This window comes from Meriones unguiculatus, chromosome 19, assembly GCF_030254825.1.
Source record: "Meriones unguiculatus strain TT.TT164.6M chromosome 19, Bangor_MerUng_6.1, whole genome shotgun sequence".
Taxonomy (NCBI): Eukaryota; Metazoa; Chordata; class Mammalia; order Rodentia; family Muridae; genus Meriones; species Meriones unguiculatus.
In genome coordinates this window covers 21,036,499-21,063,524 of record NC_083366.1, presented here as the reverse complement: position 1 = coordinate 21,063,524, position 27,026 = coordinate 21,036,499, and positions in this window count along the sequence as shown.

Genomic DNA, 27,026 nt, shown 5'->3' with positions numbered 1-27,026 from the left:
TACCAAATAGGCTAGGCTAGCTGGCCAACGAGGATCACTTCTCTGTACCTCTCCAGCTCTGGTTTTACAGAGTTCCCAGGCAAACACTTTACCAGCCTAGTCCGCGCAGTTGGCTCACTCTTGAAGGCTCCCTGCCCCCTCAGGACGGGCAGGCCCCCTGCGTAGCTCCCTAGTGCTCTTCCTAAAGAATTACTCTCTTCTCTTCTGATTCCCTGGCGGGGAGAAGGGGCTAGAGAAAAGTGTGGAGCTCAGCCCCCGAGGCTGTACAGATTCTCTTTAGTCTAATCTTTTGTTAGGTGAGGCGTCAGGCGGCATAGCTCAGACCAACAGGAAGGTGCCGCTGAACAACACACTTGCAGTTGCCTCTGGTCACTTTCGGAGGTTCTTTAACTCAGGCGGTGTAAAGGGGAGCAGGCCTCTACCAGGTGTTTAGGGGTTTCCATGCCCCTCCCCCCAAAAAAAAAAACAAAGGAAAGAAAAAAGAAAAAGAAAAATTCTGCTTTTGCGAGACCCAGCAGTCTGCTCATGCTAACTATTCCTTCCCTGGATTTGTTTGTTTGTCTTTAAATTCACCACTGGTGAGTCATTAGTAGAGAAAGAAATCCTATTGGGAAACTTTGAAGATGCTGGAAAATGGTTTAAAATTTATTTTACAAGAGCCATCTATAATTTTCAAAGAAAATATTGTTTTGCAGGCCCTGGTCTAAAACCCCGTGGAGATTTTTATGAGGAAAGTACAGTTGGCGCCTTTGTGTATTTTATTCAAATTTAGATGGCATAATTTCAATAACGAGCCATTGAAGACGATTAAATAACCCAGTTGCAGAAGAGACAACCACCTCCACATCTCTTCCCAGCTCACGGCTTAGCAGTAAAAGTCCTTTAGAAGATCTTGTGGCACATTGTTCTTCATGCAACTCTCTGTCCCCGTATTAAATAAACCATTTGAGCCATCTACCATGAGCAGAAAGAAGAAAAGTCTATTACCTGGGAACTCTTTCTGCCTGTTCTTCTCCACACTTGGATGCATTTTTTTTAACACTCCGTGACTTCCTACGAAGACCATGGACCATATGAATAAAATAGCCAGAAGACAGTGTCTTCTGCAAAGACTTATTTGTTTACAGTGCTGGGACTGAGTCCAGTTCCTCAGCTGCTCTGGCTAAATGTACCGCTGAGCTGTGCTCCGAGCCCCTCAATGAGTTCGTATTCTGTGCAGAATGTGCACAGACCTTTAAGGGAAAAATGTCAGTTTAGCCCTCATGTCGCTGCTCTCTAGTGTGAGGTTCAGCAAACTGCTTAACCTCCTCAGCGTCTTGTTTCCTCATCTACAGTTTTTGTGGAGATGGACACGAGAGTGAACACCAGACTCCGGGTTCAGCACACGATAACTCTCAGTCAGATGTCGTTGTTGCTTTTGCTACTGTGCTCACCACCCTCTCTCTAGCTCCATCTGCTTCTCACCTAATGTGGCATACTTAAGCAGTAGGAAAGCCCACAGAGGAGATTATGCCCATAAGTTGAGATTTACTTTCTCAGCTTTTGGGGTCCTCAACAGACAGATAGAATGCATGCGACACAACGTGCCTGTGAACTGGGATCTTGTTTATAAAGATCTGATTTGATGCACTCTGTTAAAGGCTTTGGGGGGCTTTTGAGGCTATGCCACCAGTGTGGCCACTACAGCCCTTACCCAAATTTTAGCCTTCCAAACCCCTTACTAGAAATACCTTTTTACACCCATACAGCAATTTGTGGTTTTTAGGCCTTATGTCATTGCCTATGGAATCTAAGAACCTTATGATCTATTACCAGTCCATAGGGAAACAAAACAAAACAAAAATAGAATCAAAGCATTTAGGCCATTTGACCGTGGCCACTCAGTGGGAAAATTAGGAACAGACCTGATTTTCTCTGCTGTGTTTCTGTCCGTATATCCTCCAAATCCTTGTGCTCAAAACAGCCAATAACCGTATTGGAGGCAAGCACAGAACTTACACAACAGCACTGACTTTGGTTTTGTCTTTGGGCTACTGAGTTTTATTTGGGGACACAGATAAGGCAATAATTTTCACTGCATGAGATAGGCCCAGAATAAAACCTACTATGACAGGCATCCTAGTGTCAGAACTGGACTCTTTGTTCAAACTCTCTCTCACTTTCTCTCTCTCTTTCTTTCTCTCATACACACACACACACACACACACACACACAATTCACAGACACTCTCCAAATAGATTATTCAAGGCAGGACCAGGACTTGGAATCTAAGAACTTGGAAGGCAGAATCAGGAGTTGGGGAGGATTCCTGTGAGTTTGAGGCCAGATTGGGCTAGACATTGAATTCAAGTTGGTGTGGGCTTCCGAGTGACACCCTTTCTCACAAACAGTGACAGACAGACAGGCAAAGAGAGATTTCCCTTTTTCTGTTTGCTTCTTTCCTTATTTGATACATCTTGAAACTGACAAAAAAAAGTCAGAAAAGGAAGTGAAAGTGGTGTACCAAAGGAGGAGAGGGGTCCTTGGGAGATGGGTCAACTCTTTCCCATGACAGCGATTCCCTCTTGACTGCAGTCTTCCAGCTGATATTAGACCAACGCTCCGGTATTCTGAGCAGCGATGGGTGTACCGGGTTTCAGGGTGGAGCACTCCTCCGCTGGAGGAAATAGCTGTGGTTTCCAGGGTCCCAGCAAGATGACAGCCTGATGACATCTGTGTGCCTATTTAAGCCTCAAGGGTACACCACCTTTTTCCATCCGAGCTGCTAGCTTTTAAAAATACTTAAAAACCAATCAGTGACTAAATTGCATCTGAAGAGCTATTTCAATTACAGAATGGAAGCAGTTCCTCGGCAACGGGGGTATTTAAGAGCTACAAAAATTAATGTGCATTTTAATGCTGATTTTCGGAGTATAATACGCTTTGTGATTCATTTAAATGTATTCTGTGTGTTTTAGTCTGGCTTATGGCACAGCAGCAGACCTTGAATCATCATAAAAGTACATTTTTAAGATTTTATTTTAATATAGAAAAGTATTTAAAACCCAGGAAGATAAACTGAGTGGGAACATAATTGGCCCGAATCAGAACGTAGAGAGAGTCTTTTGCTTAAGTAACTTGAAAGCATTCCTGCTAATGAGCCTTAGTCTTCAAAGAGACAACCTATCGTTGGGCTAATACCAAATAAAAACCCCATCTGAAGTTGCCTTTTCTTTTGTTGCCTGGCTGCAGATACAGCCTTCGTAGCTTGCAGCTAGAGCTGCAGTGTATTGAAAACCACCAACTTGACAGATAAATCCAGGAGAATTAGTGCTGCCTTGGTTGGCATGTTTTAAAACTAAGCTAATCAAACATAAACGTTTTGCCCCAGAGCGATGGCCAGTACTACATATGTCGACGGCCCCAGAGGAAGTCAAAGCAGCAAAGGAAGCAGCTGCTTTTGCTCAGCAGTTACCAAAACCAAGATTAAATAGATGGGGGGAGGGGACAGAGGGGATAAAAAATAAATAAAGGCCACGAAGAGGAAAATGAGGTGAAAGGTAGATGCACTCAGCCTGGCTAAGCTGTCTACAGTGTGTAGAGAAGATGAGGGGAGAGTAAATTAGAGCCCCAGGCTATTAATTCAGGAAGAACCCTTTTCCCTGGCTCATGGCAACCCTTCATCCTTTGCAGAACAGATAGAGAATAATTCTCTGAAATGAATGCAAGGAAGCTTCTAGAAGGAGCCCAGTCTGAAGCCCTGCACACCAGCCCCCTCAAAACGAATGGGCAGCCATTCTTATTTTGTGCCTTTTTTGGGCAGTCAATTGCAAGGAGAGGGTAATGGGAATAAGAGGGAAAGAAGAAGAACAGAGGGCAGGAGAGGGAGGTTTGCTCCTGCTCCAACTGCTGCCAGTCCTGATTTCCATGTTTCTTGGGTCTGGCAAGTGTGAGTTTCACTTGACTGGATGGGTTGTATGGGTAATGGTGCTCCAAGAACATTCTCCAGTTTCCATGAATTCCTCATTCCAGTAGCTCATTTGTCTCTCCCACAGGTTGCTATGGCTATACCCTGAGACAGAAGACATGCTAGACAGCCACTGAGAGCCTCTGAAGATACAGAGGGGAAGAGAGAGGCTTCCTCAGTGCATGGAAGGTACATCTTTCTGCCGTACGTTGTCAGAGACAACTTAATTGACAATTCCTGAGCAGCCGTTGTGAATGCATTTGCTAAGGGGTATGGGAATAGGAAGAAAGGGGGCCACAGCCTCCTTAATTAGACAACATCAAATGCAACGGCTTGAAAATACTTTAGAATTCCGTGTTTCTTACAGAAACCGAGATTCCTTAGGGCTTAGAAGAGTGTTTTGAAAGGCAGCAGAACAGCGTCACAATTTAGAATATGCTACTGCCATCCAGCAGGCTGTCCCTTTTTCCCACCAGGGATCTAATGAGCATGTGCAGGCTAGGGTGAGAGTTTGCTTTTCCTGGGGTCCAGGCTACCTTTTCCTGGCCTCTGCTGGTGCTGTAGTTTTAATGTATCCAACAAAGTCCATGCTTTCGAAACATGATCTCAGACTCAGCGTTCAGAGAGATAGCTATGCATGGTCACCAAGGTTATACATGGACTGATAAAGACAAGTTCAGTGTCTCCCATTACTCCCAGAGGCAACATATTGTCCTTCTGCCTTCAGCCATGATGGTGTTGTAAGAGCTATATTGAGTCTCCTGTACCTTGCTCTTTCTATTCTCCAAAAGTCAAAGGATGGAAATCTCTCTCTCTCTCTCTCTCTCTCTCTCTCTCTCTCTCTCTCTCTCTCTCTCTCCCTCTCTCTCTCTTCCCCATCTCTCTCATTCCTTGGGTATCATCCATCAAGTGTTTTAACACAAGCTGTCTCCTTGGCTTGGAACTCCCTGATAAGGCCGGGCTGTCTGGCCAACATGCCCAGGAACCAGCCTCTACCTCCCCAGTGCTGGGCTTACAACCCTGAGCCACCACATCTTGCTTATTTCAATGGGCTCTAGGGATCAAACTTGGGCTCTTAAAACTTGTAAGAACGGCCCTTTTCTATTAAGCGATCTTACCAGATTTATTCTGTTTTTCTCAATTGCCCGGTCTGTGGTACCCTGTCATCTCAAAACAAAGTAGACTGTAAGACAGCTGGGTAAGTTTTCATGTTGAGACCTGACAGCAGGTTGACCCTCCATACTGTGTTGCCAAAGGGTCCCCTTTCCACAGCAACCCTGGATGAGACTCAGCTCACCCTGCCTATGAGGCCTTCATCTATAGCCAAGAGAGACGAGTCCTCCACAAGGAGGCCATTGAGCAGACAGCTGGGCTTGGACCATAGTGGCTTTCATCTCTGTGCCACTTCTCTTTGATGGAGCTGGGAAACAGAAAGCTATTTATAAGCCTCTGGTGGCGTTTCAGCAGCCAAGAGGTGAGGCTGGTTTCTGATTTACTCCTTCCTAGCCAGCTGTCCCTTGTCATTTTACACATGCTGGCATGACATTTACTTCCAGCCAATTTAATGCTGAAAACTTTTGTTTCTTTCACACTTAAATGAGAAGTAAGCCTCCGCGTAGAATCATCCCCCACTCTCCTTCGGCTGTGATTTCCCCAGGTTTTCCCTCCTTTGTTCTCTGAGGTCTCCCTCCAACTTAGGGAAGCCATGAACTCCTGTTTCACTAGTGTTTTCATCATATTATATAGAGTTTCCTTTGAAGATAAATTTGGGAGAATTTAGTTAAGAACTTGGAAAAAAAATGAAACCTAAACATTTTATAATGTTCATTCTATTGCCTCAGCTACACATTTCTAAAGTGAAATGAATTTCAAAGGCAGGAGCTGGCAGCTAGTTGAGGCAAGTGAGTACAAAAAAAATCAGAAAGAATAACTCCTAATAATTGAAATAATTTAATTCAATAAGATATAACCCAGCGTCCCACCAACATGACACAGAGCATTGCCACTGGTAAAAAGATGAGTTCTGAAATGGATGAATGAAAGGTGTATGGAGGAAGGACAGACAACATTCCAGATTCTGAGAAACTAGGGGTGTGATACATGAGTGCAAATCTCTAAGATCCTCTGGCGAGTCAACACAGTCAGAGATTTCGCTTTGCAAAAAGAATTACAAGCATTGGCAGCCCCCTCCTTCCTTCTGCTATGTAACTTCACACCACGTCTTAAGTCTTTCTGCTTTCTGCTTAGATCTCTGTTAGTCACATGAGGAAAATTCTGGGAGCTTAAATGACATCTCACAAAATAGATGAGAACATAAAAATGAATAATATTCTAAGCATGGAATTGAGTTATTTGAAATAAGCCCACTATAAATATAATAGAGGTATTTTAATTTTAAAACTGAAGGTAGGTAGGTCAGAGGGACAAGATTTTTTTAAAAAACTGATACATATGATTAAAATTCTAACCACATCTTACTTTACAAGTGTGTTCAGCAAACACACAGTAAATAAATAAAGGACATAATGAAGGAATCCTAAGCAGAGAGGTAAAGGCTAAGTTTCCAAGAATGGGAAAATGTAAGTAGAAATAAGCATCTAAGAGGGTAGAAGCCAAATTTATTAAGTCTGGCAAGATTCCAGCTGGTGTCAAGCTGTGTTCTTCATTGTTAAAGAAAAGCTACATGTGAATTAAGACAAGAGCGGCTACAAATGCCACAAGCTTCTTTGACTGACTTTAAATACTCTGTATTTAAAATTGTATGTTCTTACACTTGTTTGAAAGCTGTCTTGACACTTTTTGAAGAAATATAGTACAGAGTCAAATGCTGCTCTTTTTCATGTCCCCCATATTCTCCCAAAATCACTCTTCTGAAATGAATGTATATCATTTCAAGACTTCTTTTTTACTTCCTTCAGATGAATAAACCTAAAAATTATATATTCTTTTGCGTCTTCTCTGGTCTCTATTAAAATGCATAGTTACTATGCCCGATTTATTCTGTAACTTCCTTTAATGGGTGTCATTAGTCGGGATTCACCAAGATAGCCTTATGTAGCTCTAGGTAATTTATTTTAGCTGACCTATGGTATTGATTGGACATAATGAACATTTTGTAATTTACTCCTCTATTATCCTGATCGTTTAAATTTCATTCTTTTTTTAAATTGTTTTCACTGTTTCAAACAAGATTTGTTTATTTTCTGAGCAAACAAAACAGGAGCAGCTCTGAACCTGTGGTTCTTGCCTTGGATGCCCATTCAAAGATTATAGATTAAAAGATTTGTTTATTTTTATGTGCATTGGTGTTCTGTCTGCATGTCTGTGTGAGAGTGATGGATGCCCTAGAACCAGAGTTACTGACAGTTATGAGCTGCCATGTGGGTGCTGGAAATTGAATATGGGTCCTCTGGAAGAACAGCGAGTGCTCTTAACTAAACCATCTCTCCAGCACTATTTCTTTTTCATTTTAAGAAAAATATTACTGACATGTCTTACAGAAAAGTTGGTGTTTTAATTAGTTTCTGAACAGTGGACAAACTGATGTGGTGTAAAAGGAGCCTTAGAAACTGTACATACATTAAAAGAAAGGAAGGACCCCTTGGGGCTAGAGTGATGGGCAATCAGTTAGGAAGGCTTGCTGCTCCTTCAGAGGATCCGAGCTGGGTCTCCAGTACCCATCGCAGGCCAGCTTACAACACACACAACTCCAGCTCTAGGGGACCCAAAGCCTTCCATTGGCCTTCATGGGCATTCACATGCATCAGGCATGCACACACACCCAGGCATGTACTCATGCACATAAGTAAAAAGTAAAAAAAAAAAAAATGTTTTTAAAGAAAAAGCCAACATGCCCCCATGGAGTAGCTTTCTGGAAGACTGAAAGTCAAGAAGTTTGGTATAACTGACAAAAAACATTGATAAAAACCCTGAAAGTATTAAATTCCCTTTTTTGAAAGCTATTCCAAAGAAGAGTGCTATTTTAGCACTTTAGCTATTTTAGCTTAAGAACCATACTTCAGTATGAAGCATGTATCTTAAAGCTTTGTGGCCTTTGATTGTAACCTCATAGCATTCCTTTCTCATCAGTAAACCTAATAACGTATTCATAAGTCAATCATGATTTCATTTAAAAACAGAAATTATTTACATATTTTTTATTTTTATTAATTACATTTCATTCACTTTGTATCCTCCTGTAGCTCTCTCCCTTCTCCCCTCCCAATCCTAACCTCCTTCCCCCATGTCCTTTCCCAAGTCCACTGAGAGGGGAGGTCCTCCTCTCCTTCCTTCTGATCCTAGTCTATCAGGTCTCATCAGGAATGGCTGCATTGTCTTCCTCTGTGGCCTGGTAAGGCTGCTCCCCCTTCAGGGGAAGGTGATCAAAGAACAGGCCAATCAGTTTCTGTCAGAAACAGTCCCTGTTTCCATTACTATAGAACCCACTTGGACACTGAACTGCCATGGGCTACATCTGTGCAGGGGTTCTAGGTTATCTCCATGAAGGGTCCTTGGTTGGAGTATCAGTCTCAGAAAATGCCCCTGGGCCCAGATTTTTGGGTTCTGTTGCTTTCCTTGAGGAGCTCCTACCCTCTCCAGGTCTTACTATCTCCCTCTTCTTTCATAAGATTCCCTGAACTCTACCCAAAGTTTGGCTATAAATCTCAGCATCTGCTCTGATACCCTGCAGGGTAGAGCCTTTCAGAGGCCCTCTGTGGCAGGCTCCTGTCCTGTTCCCTGTTTTCTCCCTCTTCTTATGTCCATCCTCTTTGGCTTTCTGAATGGGACTTGAGCAACTTAGCCAAAATCCTCCATAGGAATAGTGCTTCCTCAAGATCTAGCTATACCACTCGTAGGCATATATCCAAAACATGCTCAGGTATACAACAAGGACATTTGCTCCACCATGTTTGTAGCATCTTTATTTGTAATAGCCAGAAATTTTTTAAAGAAAAATATGTAAAGCTACTCATGCTTTTGACTTAATTTTAAAACTTTACTTAAATTCTAAACTTTTTTAATCTTTGAACCTGGTTCCAGATTACATACTTCAAATAATATAACACTAAAAATGCAAAGAGGCAGAGATACCATTTTAAGGCACTGAAATATCTTCTTTTTTAAAAGGTTTATTTATTAATTATTTATACAATGTTCTATCTGCATGTACACCGGAACACCAGAAGAGGGCACTAGATCTCATTATAGCTCATTGTGAGCCATCATGTGGGTGCTGGGAATTGAACTCAGGACCTCTGGAAGAACAGTCAGTGCTTTTAACCTCTGAGCCATCTCTCCAGCTACAAAGAATCTTCTTCATAAATACACAGTTTACTATGTAGCCCAAGCTAGTAAACTCAAAATGATCCTCCTGCCTCAGCCTCCCAAGTATTAGGATTACAGATGTGTATCATCGTCTATAAATATACTTGTCTTCTTAATGCCTACCCTATGGATCTACCTCTTCAAGTGTGTACTTCTTCTTACTTAATACACTTCCATTTTATTTTGTATCACCCCAACTGAAATTCTTTTCTGCCCCATAAGTCTGGATCCCTACGTCAGAGCAGGGGAGACGGTAAAGTGCTTGCCTTGCAAGCGTGAGGACCTGGGTTCCGATCACCAGATTCACATAGAAGCCAGGGGCAGCACAGTAGGTCGGTAGGGGCTTGTGGGATGGGAGGCAGGAACAGGTGGATCCCTGGAGGTTAGCCTTTTGGGCCAAGTGTGCAGGCCAATGAGAGACCCTGACTCAAAGAAAAGATGGTAGATGTGTGGCAAATAACACCTATGTTGTCACATGCACACACGGGCATGCAAAGTGTACACTCACACACAAACATACACCAGCTCCACCCGAGGAGAAGCACCTACAGGTATGCCTCAGGCAGAACGGATGGCAGTGCTGAGCTGCACTTTCTGCTGCTGGATAAAGTAAGGAGAGCCAAAGGAAAACAGGCAGTAACAGAATTGTGACTGACACAGACTACAAGGAAAACACAACAGGTTAGTATAGTCGCCTCCGGATCGTCAAGGAAGAGCGACCCACAGAGCTGGGACTGAGAGGCAGGCAGCCTTGAGAAGACCTCAAAAAGTGTTTTGCTAGCGAATGGACAGAGGGTTTTGGTCATTTTGAGGGACATAATAACACTGTGAATTGAGGCATTCTATACCTCATTTTGTCATTCACCAAACTTGAAATAAACAGTGAAGGACTACATACCACCTCCCCAAATGTTTACAAGACTTAAGCCAAGCTAACTACTAAAGAACATAAGCTTTTTATCCTTATTTTCACAAAAATGACAGAATAATGACAAAACTGTAAAACAAGGGGAAAGCTATGGTTTCTATCTGACAGAAAGCCATGAAAATACTGAAATTAATTATTACTGCATGTCAGTGTATGCTATGGATAGATTAATGGTGCTTACATAAGTCACAAATAAAGATATAAATAATTCATACATCGCTTTGTTTTGATTTCATTAAATTTGCCTTATTTCAATACAGTCACTAATTATGTTGTCATAATCAATAGTCACATAACCTGTTTTATTGACAGCAATGGTCTGAAAAATGAAAAAATTTACTGTGCTTTTATATAAGCATATATAATTTAAATATATGTTAATTCAAACCATAAAGTAAAAGAAAATTAAATTAACATATGCTTAACTTATTTTCCAAAAGATTATTATAATTTTAAAATGTCAAACATAATTTATTAATACCAATATATTTGTTCAAAATTATTTACAATGAAATAAAAATATAAGCTTTAGAAAACTCAAGCATATCTCATCAAATATTTTATAAATACGCATTTTAAGTGTTTTATATATATATCTAGCTGCTCTGTAAGAATTGGTATCACTTTTCGTGTTATGGCTAGTCCCATGTTCTTTTAAGACACAGGTATGGTAAAGGTTGTAGATTGAGGAACAACTGCTATGATAAGATAATTTGTTAATCACAGATGTGAAGAGAAGAGGGCAAGCCAGACCACAGGAGGAAACATTCTCCTTGGTGACGAGGCGCAAGGAGTCAGAACAAGCATGGGCAAGAGGGGCTTGCTGGTACTTCCGTGGGGAAGGAAGAGTGAGGTGGGCTAAGCAGGTGTGGGATTGGCCACTTTGAGTATCTCCAGCAGGCTCTGGAGCGTAGGGAGCCTCACTTCCTTGGGACATCATGACCAGCAGGGCAGGAGATAGCACCCAGGGTCTGATAGCCCAGAGCTTGAGGGAGTTTAGGAATAAAGGCTGTCAATCAGTCTTTGGTTTGTGTATTGGTTATTTCTGTGCTACTATGACAAAATCCCAGACAGAGACAACCTAAAAGATTTTAAGTTGTCATTTAAGTTCATGATTTCAGTCTCCGAAATCATGTGGTGGGGCAGGCATGGCAGAATCCATATCAGCAGGAGTGCGTGATAGCTACTCGTCACATCTGTGTGATCAAAGAAGCAGAGAGAGCAGTCAGAAACCAGGGCTAAGTTTAACATGCACAAGGCTGCCCCTAGAGACCTGCTTCCAGCAACCACTGCCAACACACACACACACACAGAGCCTCACAACCTTCAAAGCAGCACCACAAGTTGAATACCAAGAACTGAAAACATGAGCCAATGAAAGCCATTTTGAATTCAAACCTGAACAGTTTGTTTCAGGTAAGTTGACTGCTAGCTCCTAAAATTCTTTCACCCTAAGAGGTACAGTGTCTGCAGGGACAGCAAGGTCCCAAATCTAGAAAAACACAAGTGAGTAATATGTGCAGATATGTATAATAAGATCCAACTATGTCACTCTTGGGCACATACCCAGAGGAAGCCTCACCCTACCACAGAGACTCTTGCTCAGTCATGTTTCTTGCCATTCTATTTATAATAGCTAAAAACTAGAAAACAACCTAGATGTTCCTCAACAGAATAATAAATAAAGAAAATAATGTAAATTTACATAATAAGATATTACTCGGCCCATTTTTAAAAATGAGGTCATGAAATTTGCAAGTAATTGGATGGATTAGGAAAAAAAAAATTCCTGAGTGATGTAACCCAGACCTCAAAACACAAATATGTGCAAATTCATTTTATACGTGGATGAAGCTTCAGTCAGTATAACCACAAAGGTAAGGTATCAACTAAGTGTCTGGGGGAGGGCTGGATCTCCCTAGGAAGGGGAAATAGAACAAATAGTTATGGACGGACAAAGATGGTGGGTTGGAATGGCAAGATACAGAAGAGAAGGGGAGGGAAGAGGGGGAAAAGAAAGAAATACGAGAAAAAAACAGCTAAAACAAAACTAAGGGCCATTTGAGGGGTCATTTAGAAATCTAAATAATTTTCTAGAGCAGAAAATTATATATAGTATATAATATATATGAAATTGCCAAGTAATGGAGTACAGAGCCCCAACAGGACATCTCTCATCACCAAATGGAGCTTCCACTACTGAGAATGGGTTACATCGAATTGAGTTCTTAGCCAAAGGGGTCCCATGGGAAGCCCAAACAAGGACACCCCCCCCCTTGGCTATTGGTTGTTCTCCACAAACTGAAGGTAAGGTCCAATTGCTGCAGACAATACCTTCCCAATTCACTGAACACAAAGCTGAGGTGGCGCCTACATAGATCTTTTACCTCTAAAGACTAGTGCTCATGGTACTGGAAGGTACTCTGCCCACTTTCAAAGGGGAAAGGTAAATACCAACCCAGCTACAAACTCTTTGATCTACAATGGTGACCTGCTTGCAAGATAACACTGTTACAATAATGGTGTGAAGCCTGTGAGAGTAACCAACCAATATCTGGTTTGATCTAAGGCCCACTCTATGAGATGGAACCGGTACCCAAAACTGCTCAGATGGCTGATAACCTGAAAGTAGATAGGACAGGGACCTAGGGGGAAACCAAATATTACTGTTCTGCTAAAGGAACATACTCATAAAAATGACTCCTAGTGACATTCTGCTATATTCATAGACCAGCCCCTTTCTCAACCATCACAGGAGAAGCTTCCTCTTGCAGAAGGTGGGAACAAATACACGGCCAGAGAAAGTGAGATCTTGGGATCCCCAGCCCTAGATGCGATGTCTCCATCAAATCCACTCAAGGCTCAGGGAACTATGTGACAGAGGAGGCAGAAAGAACACATGAGCCAGGGGAATAGAAGACACCAAGGAAACAAGGCCTTCTAATCACAGTGTGACCGATGCCCCAGTGACTCATGAAGACACAGGGCCTGCACAGGCCTGCACCATACGGGGTCCTAGAGCTGAGAAGGGAAGTGGACACGTGTCCCTATCCCTAACCCAGAAACTATCGCCAATTGATAACCACTTTCAAATAAAAGATTAGTTTTCTCCAAGGGAGTCTCACTGGGTAAACAAACCACTATTAAAGGTAAGTGCCTTGCCCGGCAGTAGATGACCAACATAAAATGAACTCAACGGCAAAGGTCTTTGCAGGCTCTTTGTCTCATGAAGTTGTTTTGGTTTGGTTTTGTCTTATTGTTCCTTTATATTTATATCATGGCTTCTGGTTTTGTGCTTTTAAGGGGTTCCTATGTATGTGAGTCTCTATATCCATATGTGTTTCTCATGTTTTTCTTTTTCTCTTTTTCTTCTGTTTGTTTGTTTTCTCTTATTCTGACTTGTGTGTTTTTGTATTCTCTTCTTTTATTTTCTTGTTATGGCTTAGATGCCTGTTTGTTTTCTAACAAGAGACAGAAAAGGTGTGGAACAAGATGGGAGGGGAAATGGGGAAGAACTGGGAAAAACTGGAGGAGGAAAAAATATATTTTAAAAAATATCTATTTTCAATAAAAAATTAAAAAATATAACTTCCCAGAGTTTGTTCCTCCTCCTATCATGTGGGTTTTAGAGATTGAATACAGGTTACCAGGCTTGGTGGGGCATACTTTTGCCTACTGAGTCATCTTGCCAGCCTTAATACAAACTTTTAGACAAGATTTCTGTGATACCTATGTACATTAGGGTATGGCATACTGTTTTGTATGGTTGGATTACAGTCTTAATTATAATGTGGGCCCATCCCGCTTGGGATGGGATTGTAGAGCCTTCAAGGTAAATGTTGTTTAAGCACCACATGATATCAGTTTACAAGGTCATGAATGGAGTTGTTGGCTAAATGGTTCACTCAGTAATAATTTATATTAAAACTTTTAAGATGTATCATGGAAAACTTTCGTTTTCTATAAATCTAAGACCCACAAGGACCTTATGTTTCTTGAACTCATCATTATCATGGATAAAGCCAAATGGCTTTGAAATAGGTGCACTGAAGACAGTTTTGCTAAAAAGCATTGAGTCCTCAGTTGAGTCCACAGAGTAAGCAAAAAGAAGGGGGTGAAAATCCAGCTGCCACTTTGGCCATCTGTCTACTTTAATTTGACTGAAAGCACAGAAATCATTCATAGTCTTAAAGCTATAGTTACCTTGGAGAACAGCAATATCTTCCAAGACAAACCATCCATCAGAAGACATCAAGTAATCCACGGTAGGCCAGTAACACGTTGGAGCAGAAATAACCACCTCCCGGGAACATCTTACCATCTCAAATGGTACAGGCTTCTTTCGACCTCCTTACAAACCCAAAACAGCATTTATGGGGCTGGAGAGACGGCTCAGAGGTTAAGAGGACTGGCTACCCTTCCAGAAGTCCTGAGTTCTGTTCCCAGCAACTACATAGTGGCTCACAACCATCAGAATGAGATCTGTACACATAGTAAATAAATAAATCTTAAAAAAAAAACAAACCCCAAAACAGAGATGACTATCAAACTGCCCACACCTTGATCAGGGCTACTTAACTATGCATGCCTCTTGCCTGACCTCACCCTAATTCCTCCTTTATTGAAGCTCAAGGCAGTACTTTGAATATACACTTTGGGTGCGGGGGAGGGGCGCTGGACCTCTTTATATTCTCCTTCTCCTAAAGGAGTCACATTGAATAAACCTATCTTCTTTTCACCATTTCTTACTTTTAACTGACATTAGGACCTTGGTTGCTAATAGTCTCTGTTTTTGCCTTGAAAATGCTGATTATCACTTAATTGTGCCGTAATAACATGGGGGAGGGATAGTTATGTTAATTCAATCTGAGGAAAAACTATACTACTTTCCATTACCGGAGAATGAGCTCAGATTTGGCCTTTTGGATTGAACTTAACCTATCCCAAGAACTTTGAGCTGTACAAAGTAATTCATGCACAATCTTACAAAGGCTAGATGTCATTCTCAAAAACCCATTTCCTGAAAACAAAGAAAAACATTTCTTCAAATATAAACTCCAAGATTTCATGACCCCTCCCAAAAAACCTTCTCAAAATTCTATGTTTTAGTATTTAGTGTACCTGTTCTTTAGCATGTATAATTAAAATCAGAGGTACAAAGGAAGTTACTGTAACACAATGAAAAGACAAGATGCTAAATATTATATATAATGCATGTACATAATATATAAAAAATATTTTAGAAAAGCAATTTTAACAAAAGGAGGTCAGTTACCGTAGCCCTCAAAACCACAGTGCAAGAACGTATATACATTTAGAGTATGTGCATTTGCGAACAGCTGGCCTCCATTATAAAACTACCTAAAACTAAATGTTACTGCCTGCTAGAGGTTAAGGCTGAATTCTGGTTTGCAGACTGTAATGCGGACAGTAAGACCCAACATTGTAAATAAAAGGGGGTGGAGAAATGTACTCATACAGACATTTATGAATGTGCTCATCAAAGCACCATGAACCACAAACTGGAAACACATAAAGCTTAAACCAAAAGTATAATGAGTCACACATTACAATATATCCTGGCATTTAAAAAAAAACAGCAAAATGGTTTTTTAGTTTCCTATTTCAGATTCATAACGTAACTCCGCAATTACGCACATTTCTGCTCTGACTTTACATCCGAGAAAACCAAGGGAGACTGTGTCTGTCTGAGGCAGGAATACTTTATCCGCAGCCTACCTTTAATTCTCATTTCTACCTTCTGGGCTCAGGACACACATCAGTGATTGACGCCTGCTCGAGATCATGAGTTCAGTGTGGGCAGGGGCCCTGGTGGTGCAGCTTCCCCGTTCCTTCACACGGGGCAACTGCTCAGTAACAAATACTGTCAGGATCTGTCTAGCTTCCTGACATGGCAGCCAGGGCAATGTTTGCAAAAACCGACAGGAGAGTTCCCATTCGGGGAAACTCAGTTTCCAGTAAAGTTTTAAAGTGGATAGACCAACTGGTGTGTATGTACTTGTGTGAGCAAACCTGTGTGTGTGTGTGTGTGTGTGTGTGTGTGTGTGTGTGTGTGTGCCTCTGTGTGTGTACTTTTGTGTGTGTTTCCTATTTCAGATTGATAATGCGTGTGTGCCTCTGAGAGTGCGCCTCTGTGTGTGTACCTTTCTGTGTGTGCCTCTGTGGGAGAGCATATGCGCACACATGCACAGGTGTGCTGGCTCACACACCTGTGGGTATGGAGGTGAAAGCCAAAATTGAGGGAGCCGGCCTTACCAGGCCACAGAGGAAAACAATGCAGTCAGCCCTGATGAGACCAGATAGGCTAAGGTCAGAGGGAAGGGGAGGAGGACCTCCCCTATCAGTGGACTGGGGGAGGGACATGGGGGGAGAAGAGGGAGGGAGGGTGGGATTGGGAGGAGATGAGGGAGGGGGCTCTACCTCAGGCCTCCATCCAGCAAGCATTGACACACCTGACACACGAACGCTGAGGGTCTGAACTTAGGTCCTCATGTTTTCTTGTAGCATTTTCTCTTGTGAACCATCCCCACCTTCTGCCTATCTGTCATAATCCTAAAATGGCAAATAAATAAATAAATAAATGAGCAAACTGAGATACAAAATCCCCAGAACTGCAAGAGGTTCATTATGATGCAGAAGGTAATATAACCATTTATAAAATACATCCCTAGAGGAAAATTATTCCTGCCTGCAGGGTTTGATTTGTGAAAGCATCTGGCACAATGAGACACATCAAGTTCTGCAGCCAAAGTGACTAAAATGGAGTCCCTGGAGGTAATTAATAAATTAGCATACGAGGTTCATTCACCTGCACTAGGCCCAAGCCCTTTCTCCGGCTGCAGTGTGAGTGCTTTCCCCAGGAGACACAATTGAGACATATGTCTGAACAAACAGCCTGTGTCTTTGCCGACATCTAAATCTGTTTCTGTCTTCATTATCACATTCTCAGTCCAAAGGACTGCATTTCTAAATGGTGCCTTTGGCTCAACATGGTTGATGCAGTCAACGGGACTGACATTTTTCCTCAGATGAACACTGTGTTTTTGGGTTGAGTGTCTTTTAAGACACAGCTGCCCTGATGTCACAGGAACTCTTGACAGTGGGAGCTGCATCAGGTTTATAAGCAAAGATGAAAATCAAAGACAACGCAGCTGGTTCTAAGGTTCAAATACCAAATTACATTTTAAAAATTCCATTGATTCAAAATAAATACATGTACTCTTATAATGCCCCTTTAAAAAAAATCTTCCCTTTTCTACTTAACTACCCCGTGACTGTAGAGTTGGCCTCTGGCTTCCTCTGATGTTTAGATGTCGCTAACGTTGTCTTTCTGCCACTATGCCATTTCCTATTGAGGCATAGTATGATGGGATTTTTATCAAATGCCCATTCTACATAGAGCGCCAAAGACAAGCAGGGCTGGACGCTGGCAGGTATAGGGGTCTTCCACCAAAGACAGGATGAAGAATGAATATGATGCACCAAGTGAAAATGAGACACATTATGAACACAAGCCATCTGAAGAGCAGGTTCAGAGTGCAGAAGTATAAAAATTCTATGGTGGAAAATGGAAAAGTGTCAATTGCCTGGGTGGCTGGGACATGGGGGAAAATGCAGGCTCTTGGGCTTGGTTCATCATGACAAAGCTCCAATTATGAACAACTAAGAGTTTCTGCATATTACATAGCTAAAAGCATCAGGGTAAGGTTTGCTTCGATCTTCAAGGGGAGTTTCTTTTTCTTTTCTTTTTAATGTTTAATCCCTATATTTCTTTTTTCTTTTTTTTACAATTTATTCATTATATATCCAGATTGAAGCCCTCTCCTTCAACTGTTCCCAGTCCCACCCTCCCTCTTTCCCCCCATCCCCTACCCTTAGTCCACTGAAAGGGGGAGTTCTCCACCTTCCCCATCTGCCCCTTGCTTATCAAGTCTCATCAGGACTGCCTGGATCCTCTTCCTCTATGGCCTGGCAAGGCCACATCACCAAGGGCAAGTGATCAGAGAGCAGGTGATCAAGTTCATGAAAGAGGCAGCCACTGCTCTCCTTATTCCAGAACCTACATGGAAACTGAGCTGCCAATCCGCCACATCTGAGCAGGGGCTCTAGGTCCTCTCTATTCATGGTCCTCCATTGGTGCATTGGTCTCTTCGGGACGCCCTGGGCTCAGGTTTTTAGTTTCGTTGATCTTGTTGATCCTGTCCCTTTTGTGTCCTTCTATCACTCCCACTTCTTCCATAAGACTCCCTGCACTCTACTGAAAGTTTGACTGTGAGTCTCACCATCTGCTTCAGTCCTCTGTTAGGTGGGGCCTTTCAGAGGACCCTCTATGGTAGACTCCTGTCCTGTTCCCTCTCTTTCACCTCTTCTGGGGTCTGTCTTATCTGCCATTCTAAATGAGATTTAAGCATCCTCCCTAGGGTCCTCTTTGTTGTTTAACTTTTTTAGATCTGTAGATTTTAGTATGTTTATCCTATATTATATGGCAATATCGACTTATAAGTGAGTATATATCATGTATGTCTTTCTGTTTCTGGGTTACCTCACTCAGGACGATCTTTTCTAGTTCCATCCATTTGCCTGCAAATTTCATGGTTTCCTTGTTTTTAATAGCTGAGTAATATTACATTATATATATGTGCCATAATTTCTGTATCCATTCCTCCATTGAGGGACATTTAGGTTGTTTCCAGATTCTGACTATTACAAATAAAGCTGCTATGAACATAATTGAGAAAATGTCCTTATTGAATAGTGAGGCATCTTTAGGGTATATGCCCAGGAATGGTAATGCTGGATCATGATGTAGTGCTATTCCCAATTTTCTGAAAAAGTGCCAGATTGATTTCCAAAGTGGTTGTGCAAGTTTGCACACCCACCAGCAATGGAGAAGGATTCCCCAGTCTTCTGGAGGTATCTTCATCCCTGATCTCAAACTATACTATAGAGCAAGAGTAATAAAAAATGACATGGTACTGGCATAGAAACAGACTGATGAATAAATAGGATCAAATTGAAGACCCAGAAATAAACCCATCCACCTACAGACAACTGATTTTTTTAAATTTATTTATTTTGTATTAATACAGTTTATTATTCACTTTGTATCCCAGCCATAGCCCCTCACTCATCCCCTCCGAATTCCACCCTCCCTCCCTCTTTTCATCCCATGCCCCTCCCCTAGTCCACTGATAGGGGCGGTCCTTCTCCCCTTCCATCTGACCCTAGCCTATCAGGTCTCATCAGGACTGGCTGCATCAGACACCTGATTTTTTACAAAGATGCTAAAACCATAAAGTGGAAAAAAGACTGCATTTTCAACAAATGGTGCTGGTCTAACTGGATGTTCACGTGTAGAAAAATGCAAATAGACCCACATCTATCACCTTGCATAAAATTAAAGTCCAAGTGGATCAAAGACCTCAACATAAAACCACACACACTAAACCTGTTAGAAGAAAAAGTGAGGAGGAGCCTCAAACTAATTCGCACAGGAGGCAGCTTCCTAAACAAAACACCAACAGCCCAGGCTCTAAAATCAACAATCAAAAAATGGGACTTCCTGAAACCAAAAAGCTTCTGTGACGCAAAGGACACTGTCAACATAACAACACGACAGCCTGGGAAAAGATCTTCACCAACCCTGTATCTGACAGAGGGCAAATATCCAGAATATATGAAGAACTCAAGAAATTAGACACCAACAAACCAAATAATCCAATTAAGAGACGTGGTACAGAGCTAAGCAGAAAATTCTCAACAAAGTCAAATGGCAGAGAAACACTTAAAGAAATGCCAAACATCCTTAGTCATCAGGGAAATGCAAATCAAAATGACCTTAAGATTACATCTTACACTTACCAGAATGGCTAAGATCAAAAACTCAAGAGAATTTCTTTTTTTTTTTAATCCCCCCTCCTTTTATTGTCTGGTGAGCATGCCAGGTAATTCAGACTGAGTAGCTTCAGGGTTAGGACACAGAGAAATGTTTATTAGTTTAAATGGCTTTCAAGTCCAAGGTGGCAGACAGAGCCCCCACCAAACCCCACAGAAATGATAGTGAGGAAGGACCAAAATAAATTGCCTCTAACCAAGAAGAGAACAGAAAAATTGCAAAAGGAGATAGAGTTCATTAAGTGTTACTTATCAGAGAGTCTATAAGCAGCAGTAAGGCCACGCTTTCTCATAAAGGTACAGGATGCTTCAGAATTGGTGTTAGAAGCAGAGAATGGATAATGTGACAGAAGATTAATGTGACCAGGATTAATCTAGAGGATTGACTAGGGAGCAGTAACTTCCAGCCTTAACTCACAGAAAGTAGTTGGCACCCCAGATGCTTTTTCATTTAAAAATGAGCTCTCCCACAGCAGAGGTAGGGTTACAACAAAACTAATTGGAAGGTAGACTTTCTATGTAATTCTTGCTTCTACACATTCACAGTCTCCCTTACCACCAAAACCCTGAATCAGTGTGTGCATTTCTAGGCAATCATTGGCACATATATCACCGTCACCCCAATCCATAGCTCAGAATATCTGCATTAGTTATTTTTCTTGATGCCAAGACAATAGGCCCAACAAGAAGCAACTTAAGGAGGAATGATTTGTTTTGTTTACAGTTCAAGGGAGATGCAGTGTGTCATGGTGAGTAAAGTATGGTAGGAGACCCAAGGGGCTGCAGGTCACTGCATCCTCTGTGAGGAAGCAGAAAAGACAGGAAGTAGGACCGAGCTATAAAACCTCAAGACATATCTTCAGGAAGTGTGTGCTCTACCTCTTAAAGGCTCCTCAACATTCCCAAGTAGCACCAGTATCTGGGACTAAGCATTCAGACATGTGAGAGGGTGAAAGGCTTATATCCCCAAACCAATATTGTCCAGGTTTGGACAAATACATAAGTGTGTGTATTTACCATGATAGTGAGTCTTCATGACAGTGAGACTCCACTTCAGGTTTAGTCTTCCCTACCCTCCTGGCCAACCTTTTCTATCTTCTAATCTATGATGTGGGTCATGTTGTAACTACATGTTACATTGACGCTCTTAGAAAGAAAGGTATCAAAGTAGTCCAAGAAAAAGTTATAGTTTTTTTGCCAGCTGGCAGAATGAAAGCAGAATAGAAAAAGGAGGATTCTTCTACACATTCCCCGGAAGCTGTGATTGAGAACTTCTCCAACCACCTCTTCCCTCAGGTATTCAGACACCAGGACAGACCTAGAGTAAGCACGGAGGGAAATGGAATAGAATTACAGTTTATTTCACATTTATTGTATGGTAGCCATGGGACAACTGATAATATTTGTCTTTTACAGTCTTTCATATTAACTTATTGGGGTGGCATCAGAATTTAACATGGGGCTTTAAACAACCCATCCAGGTTTCTTAGCAACCATGTGAGCCAAACACCTTTATGGCAGACACTTATATTAATGCGCCATACTAGTCAAGGTTCTCTAAGGTAACAAAACTGATTATATGTATATGTATATGTATGTATATATATATATGTGTGTGTATGTATATATAATATACATACATACATACATACATACATATATGATATATTAGACTGGCTTACAGACTGTGATCCAACAATGGCTACTCCCTGCTGGACAGTCCAAGGATCCGTAGTTGTTACAGTCCACCAGACTAGGTATCCCAGATGCTGAGGTCCCCAGATATCCTAGAGCGCTGCTAGTGTCCAGTCTATGTTGGAATCCTGAAGAAGTAGGTTCTAACACCAGTGAAAGAATGCCTCGGGAACTGAACAGATGAACTTGGCTGTGAGAATGAAGCCAAGAGGGAGAAAAGCAAACGCTTCCCTCCTCCATGCCCTCTTATGTGGGTTCCCACTAGAAGATGAGGTCTTGATTTAAGATGGACCTTCCCACTGCAAATAATCCCACTGGCAGAACATCCTCACAGGCGTGCTAAGCTGCTTGGTTTTGGCTGATTCCAGACGTGGTCATGTTGACAACCAAGATCAGCTATCAGGGGCACCTTCAGTATTCTTTAGCAGTAGCCAAACTTTTTTTTCCAGGTAAAAGACTAGACCCAGACATATTCCGTTTCTTATCATCCTGAATTTCTAAGCTCTCTGACCCAGAGCTAAGAATGCACAAGACTGAGTCTGTCCCCTTTCCTTAAAATGGCCTTGAACTCTTAAACTGAGCATGCTCAGGATTTTACCACCCCAAAGTGTTTGTCTACGTGACTGCTTACAAATACCTAAATGAAAGCTCCAGGAAAGACATTGCTTTGTAAATAACTCCCACACTGAATTCCCTTTACCTGCTGCAGTTAATAAACCTTTCATTCTTGTTTTGTGGCTGCTCTGTTTTGACTTTGCATTTAAAAAATGATGCAATTTTTTTTTAATTTGTGTTCTTAATGAATGTTGCCTCTTCTTTCTCACTCTTTGCCAACAGTGGAAGGAGGAATCCAACCTGCACTTTAAATTCTCTCTCTCTCTCTCTCACCCTTCCCTCCTTCCCCTGTCCCTGTCCTTTCCCCTCCCACTCCCTTTCTTCTCCCTCTCTCTTTCCCTCTCTCCCCTTCTCTCTGAAGAAGGAAGTTTCCAGTAGGAAAGGTGGCAGAAATGAACAAGGATTTCCATTTATAACTCTTTTGTTATCCTGTGATGAACGCTTTGGAAGCAGGCTGAGTTCCAGCACCAGGTGGTCACAAAGAAAAACAGGGTCAGGAGTCCCAGAAATTCAATGTTCTGAGGGACCCAATCCACTCATGAGAATTCAGATGGAGGCAAGATTTGGAAACTGATTGGAGAGCAGGAAATAGAAGCGGGACAGATAGGGCAGGGATTCCCAGACATTCTGAGAATGTCATTGCTGGAGGCAGTATCTTCGGTTCTGGCCCTGCCTTCCTGTCTTGGAAGTTGTGCTGGAGGATTGACTGGAGCTGAGAGGAGACTCATGGTTACCTCATGGCTGTGTTACCTGAAATGTCCTGCTCATGGCGTTCCCCATGCCTCGCCTCAGTCTCTTCCAGATGTCTTTTGAGAAGCCCCGGGCAGGCAGATGAATGGCAGCCCATCCCCAAGGACCTGCTACCATACAGGAGCTTTGCCATCTCTCGGTCTCTTAAGCTTTTACTTAAGAATCTGTAAAAGGAATAAAAGGACTCCCTCCGCGGTCCCTGAGCTGAGCCACGTGAGGAGAGGGGGAAGGGGAGAAGGGAGAGCAGCTGCGAACCAAGAGGGGCAGCCTGGGTCAAGAGAGTAGACTAAAGAGATCAGGTAGCCAAATGGTTACATAGGTAACAACAGCTCGGCGAAAGAGGAGCACAGTCCCTGGGCTGGAGATGTTTAGGCTAGGGTCTGGAATATGCCGGCCAGGGTGGCCCTGTAACAGGTAGGGACCGAGTGAGTTACACAGGGAGAACTTTGTAACCTGCGGCCACTTTGTATGTTAAATAGGCACATTAGCCATTTGTCTCCGGTTTGAACCTAACATACTGGACTCCTCTTGATTATGGGTTTGACTCTTAAAAACTGCCCCTGCTTGGAACAGGATGGATTGAAAAATAAAAACGCCCTGCCTGGTCCTGCAGCTTGAAAGTCCTCTGCAATTTCATCTGAAGAAAGGGAAGTGCCCTCTTCCCATAGTGTTGAGAAATTGACTCATTTTCTTTGGAGAGGTCTCTAATTCTTCACTGAAGAAAAAAAAGAGTTGGATGCACTCATGCAATGGTCTTTGCCCTACAGTAGGATTTGGGGGTTTATTTCTCCTACAATCTTCAGGTCCCTTTTTCCATATTCACAACTCTTTTCCTAAGATGTATCAATATTGTATACTTATGTTAAAAAAATAGAAATGAAATCAGCCTATTTGAATGCATCAGAGAGGGAGTGGCAAGGGGGAGGTAAATGCCATGCTATGCGTGTGTCTCTAGAGTGCTTTGTTCTGGTAGGTTCTGACCTTTTTTCTAGCTTTTTGAGGGGAATTGGCTCTTTCTCTCAAATTTGCCCTCCCCCCTTTTTTAATCAGTGAATAAATACTTTTCAGCCTGCAGTCTATGTTGGGAACCAAAACAGCTTTAGATCCAGGGTAGATGTATAGGCTGCAATGTTTACATAATCTGCACCCATCCCCTCCATCTCATAGCCTGGCTTTCCTTCCAAAATGAACCGTTGAGAACGCATCTTGGACTACTTCCCCCAAGCGTCTTACGCTGCTCAATAAAGAAAACCAATTGTTTTAAAGCTTCCCTTCTCCACATTAATCCGAATTGGCGTTTTAGGTAGAAACCCTTTTGTGCCTTTTGTGTGTATGTTTTCATTTAAATATTCATTTTCTCTCCCTGGTATGACTTCGACAACCCCCTTGCACACACCCTGCCTCAATATGCCCTTTGCTTTCAAAGCACCAGGCATACAGCTGTTAGTTTTAATGTCTGTTGGTAAAAGTCAGCCCTAAAATTTTAAATACAATGGAATCCCCCCACGTTGTGAGATCACAGTTGTAAAGCGGCCCCTTCATAAATGCCAGGGAAATAATAGAATCTTCAGTTCTTTTCTGAGGCCACTGTAGCCCGGCAGCTGCTGCCTTGGTTACAGCCATGTGGTTCCTCAACAACCTCTTAATTTGAATGGCCTGTTTGTGCTCTGCTTCCAGGAGGCAGGCCTAGGTACGGTGTCCGCTAGCCGCGGGAGAGCCGGCCTTGATGAATGACTGTCTCTGCACAAAATCGGCTTTCTGTGGCTAGTCCTCGGCCCATGTAAACACACAGGACAAACGATAAGAGATCGAGTTGGTGTGAAATAAATTGGATTCAGGATACCCCCACCACCTCCAGCAGAGACCGATTAGCCAATTCCGGAGATGGATTCCGCCAAGGTCACTTATCCCATCGGCTAGCTTGTATTTCACTTCCAAGACTCTACTCTTTCTGTCATCTCGAGCGCATTTCTAAAAACATCCGAAAGTCGATTTCAAAAGGAGCTTAATTCTTAAAAAACTGAGTAGTGTTAAAAATTCTTAATTGCATTCCACCACTTAGGAATACCTCTCAATATTTCTTTAGAATCTTTTTGTTGCTGTGTGTTTTAATGCCACTAACATGTTGTTAATTTCAATAAGAATCTATTTGTATATTGTGATTAGGCACTTATGGCCCACTTCATGGTTTGTATCTATACAATGTTTAAGGGGTAAAACCAGGTACTCCTACCAGGAGTTAGCATTTCCATTTTGTGGTTTTTATTTTTTTTTAATTCACTTTTATATAAGTACTACTTCAAAAACCTGTGAAGTGTTTTCAATTTGTGACACAAATTCAACAGTATAGACAAATGATAGGATATCAAAACTAACTTTCTGGGGCTTGATAACGTACGTCAGCAAATACTGTATGAAATGAAAGTTGGTACAAAACTAAACGTATAGAAGCCTAAGGGTTTCTGCATTTCCTGCTAGGAAAGGAATACCTAGAGAAGGAGGCAGATCAGATGTAGCCAAAGGGTTAAGAGTCGTTCCGTGTGTTTCTATGTGTGTGTGTCTGTGGCTTGTCTATGCGCGCATGCTCATAATGGCTGAAGGTTAACTTGGGATGTTTTTTCTGGAGAACCATCCACCTTATTTTTCGAGACAGGCTCTCTCGTGTAGGCTCGATTGCCTCACGGGAAAGCCCCACACCAGCCCAAGATGGAGATGAACTTGTCTTTGCCTCTAGTCCCCAGTGTTGGGATTGCAAGTGTGTGTCACCATGCCTATCTTTTGAGGGATAAGACTCAGATTCTCACGTTTGTGCCACAAGCACCCTGCTCTCGGGGCTACTTCCTGAGCTCTGTCATTATTCCTGACTATGGAAGAGAGGCTAAATAGAACACAGCTTGCCAGTCTGCAGATATTTTATTTCCAGATAGAATTTCCGAAAGGGCAGAGTTAAGAGCTGTATTTCTGGAATTCAATGGACGTTTGACAAAGTCTTCCATAAGATCCCTTTGGGCAAAAGAAAAGAAAGTGTAGTAGTAATAGCATGTCCCATGGAGCCTCTACTGGCCAAGTGCCTTTTTAAAAGGTGTTGACTAAGAGACCATTACTCTAGTCCCCTGTAAAAATAAAACAAACAACAGACAAACAAAACCAAAATGGCTAGTCACTCAGCTTAGCCCTTAGTCTTATGGTCATTTAAATCTTTGGCAAGACCACAGAGAACACATCGTAATCAAATTTGTGATGAGACAACATGATAAAAAAGGCCAATTAACATAGTTAGTGTGAAATCAAAATCTGAAAGCAACTGTCCCATTTTTTGGACACTCAAAACATGGACCTTTAATAAATGAATGAATCAGACAGGCCAGAACTAGGGATTGAAATGAAGCTTACTAGTTTAAACAAAATGCTAAGTGCATGACTGCAAAGTTATGTTATCAGCTTTTAAAAACTATGTGATGCTTTTGATCATGAGTTTAACACAAGTCAAAAGTTCGCTAATGTCCTTCAGAGCCTTGGTGACTTATGCTTAGGTTTCAAACATAGAATGCTATGTCCAGGATGTCCAAAAACTAAAAACAATATATAAACTTTATTAAATCTTGGCAGAGTTCTTTCTATTGTATTATATTCAGCTCTGAGGATCATATTTTAAGAGGAGCCTTGAAGAATAACCATATCAACCTCAAATGCTTTTGGAGAAAGGTAACAAGGAAGAATCAATATCTGAAGAACACAGTGTATAGGGAGTAAATAAAATAAACATGGTGCTCTGTGTAAAAACATGGACTTCCGGGTAGAAGCTCTTTCTATAGGTGGCATAGAGTTGTTTTGTGAAAGAAAAGGTAGGAG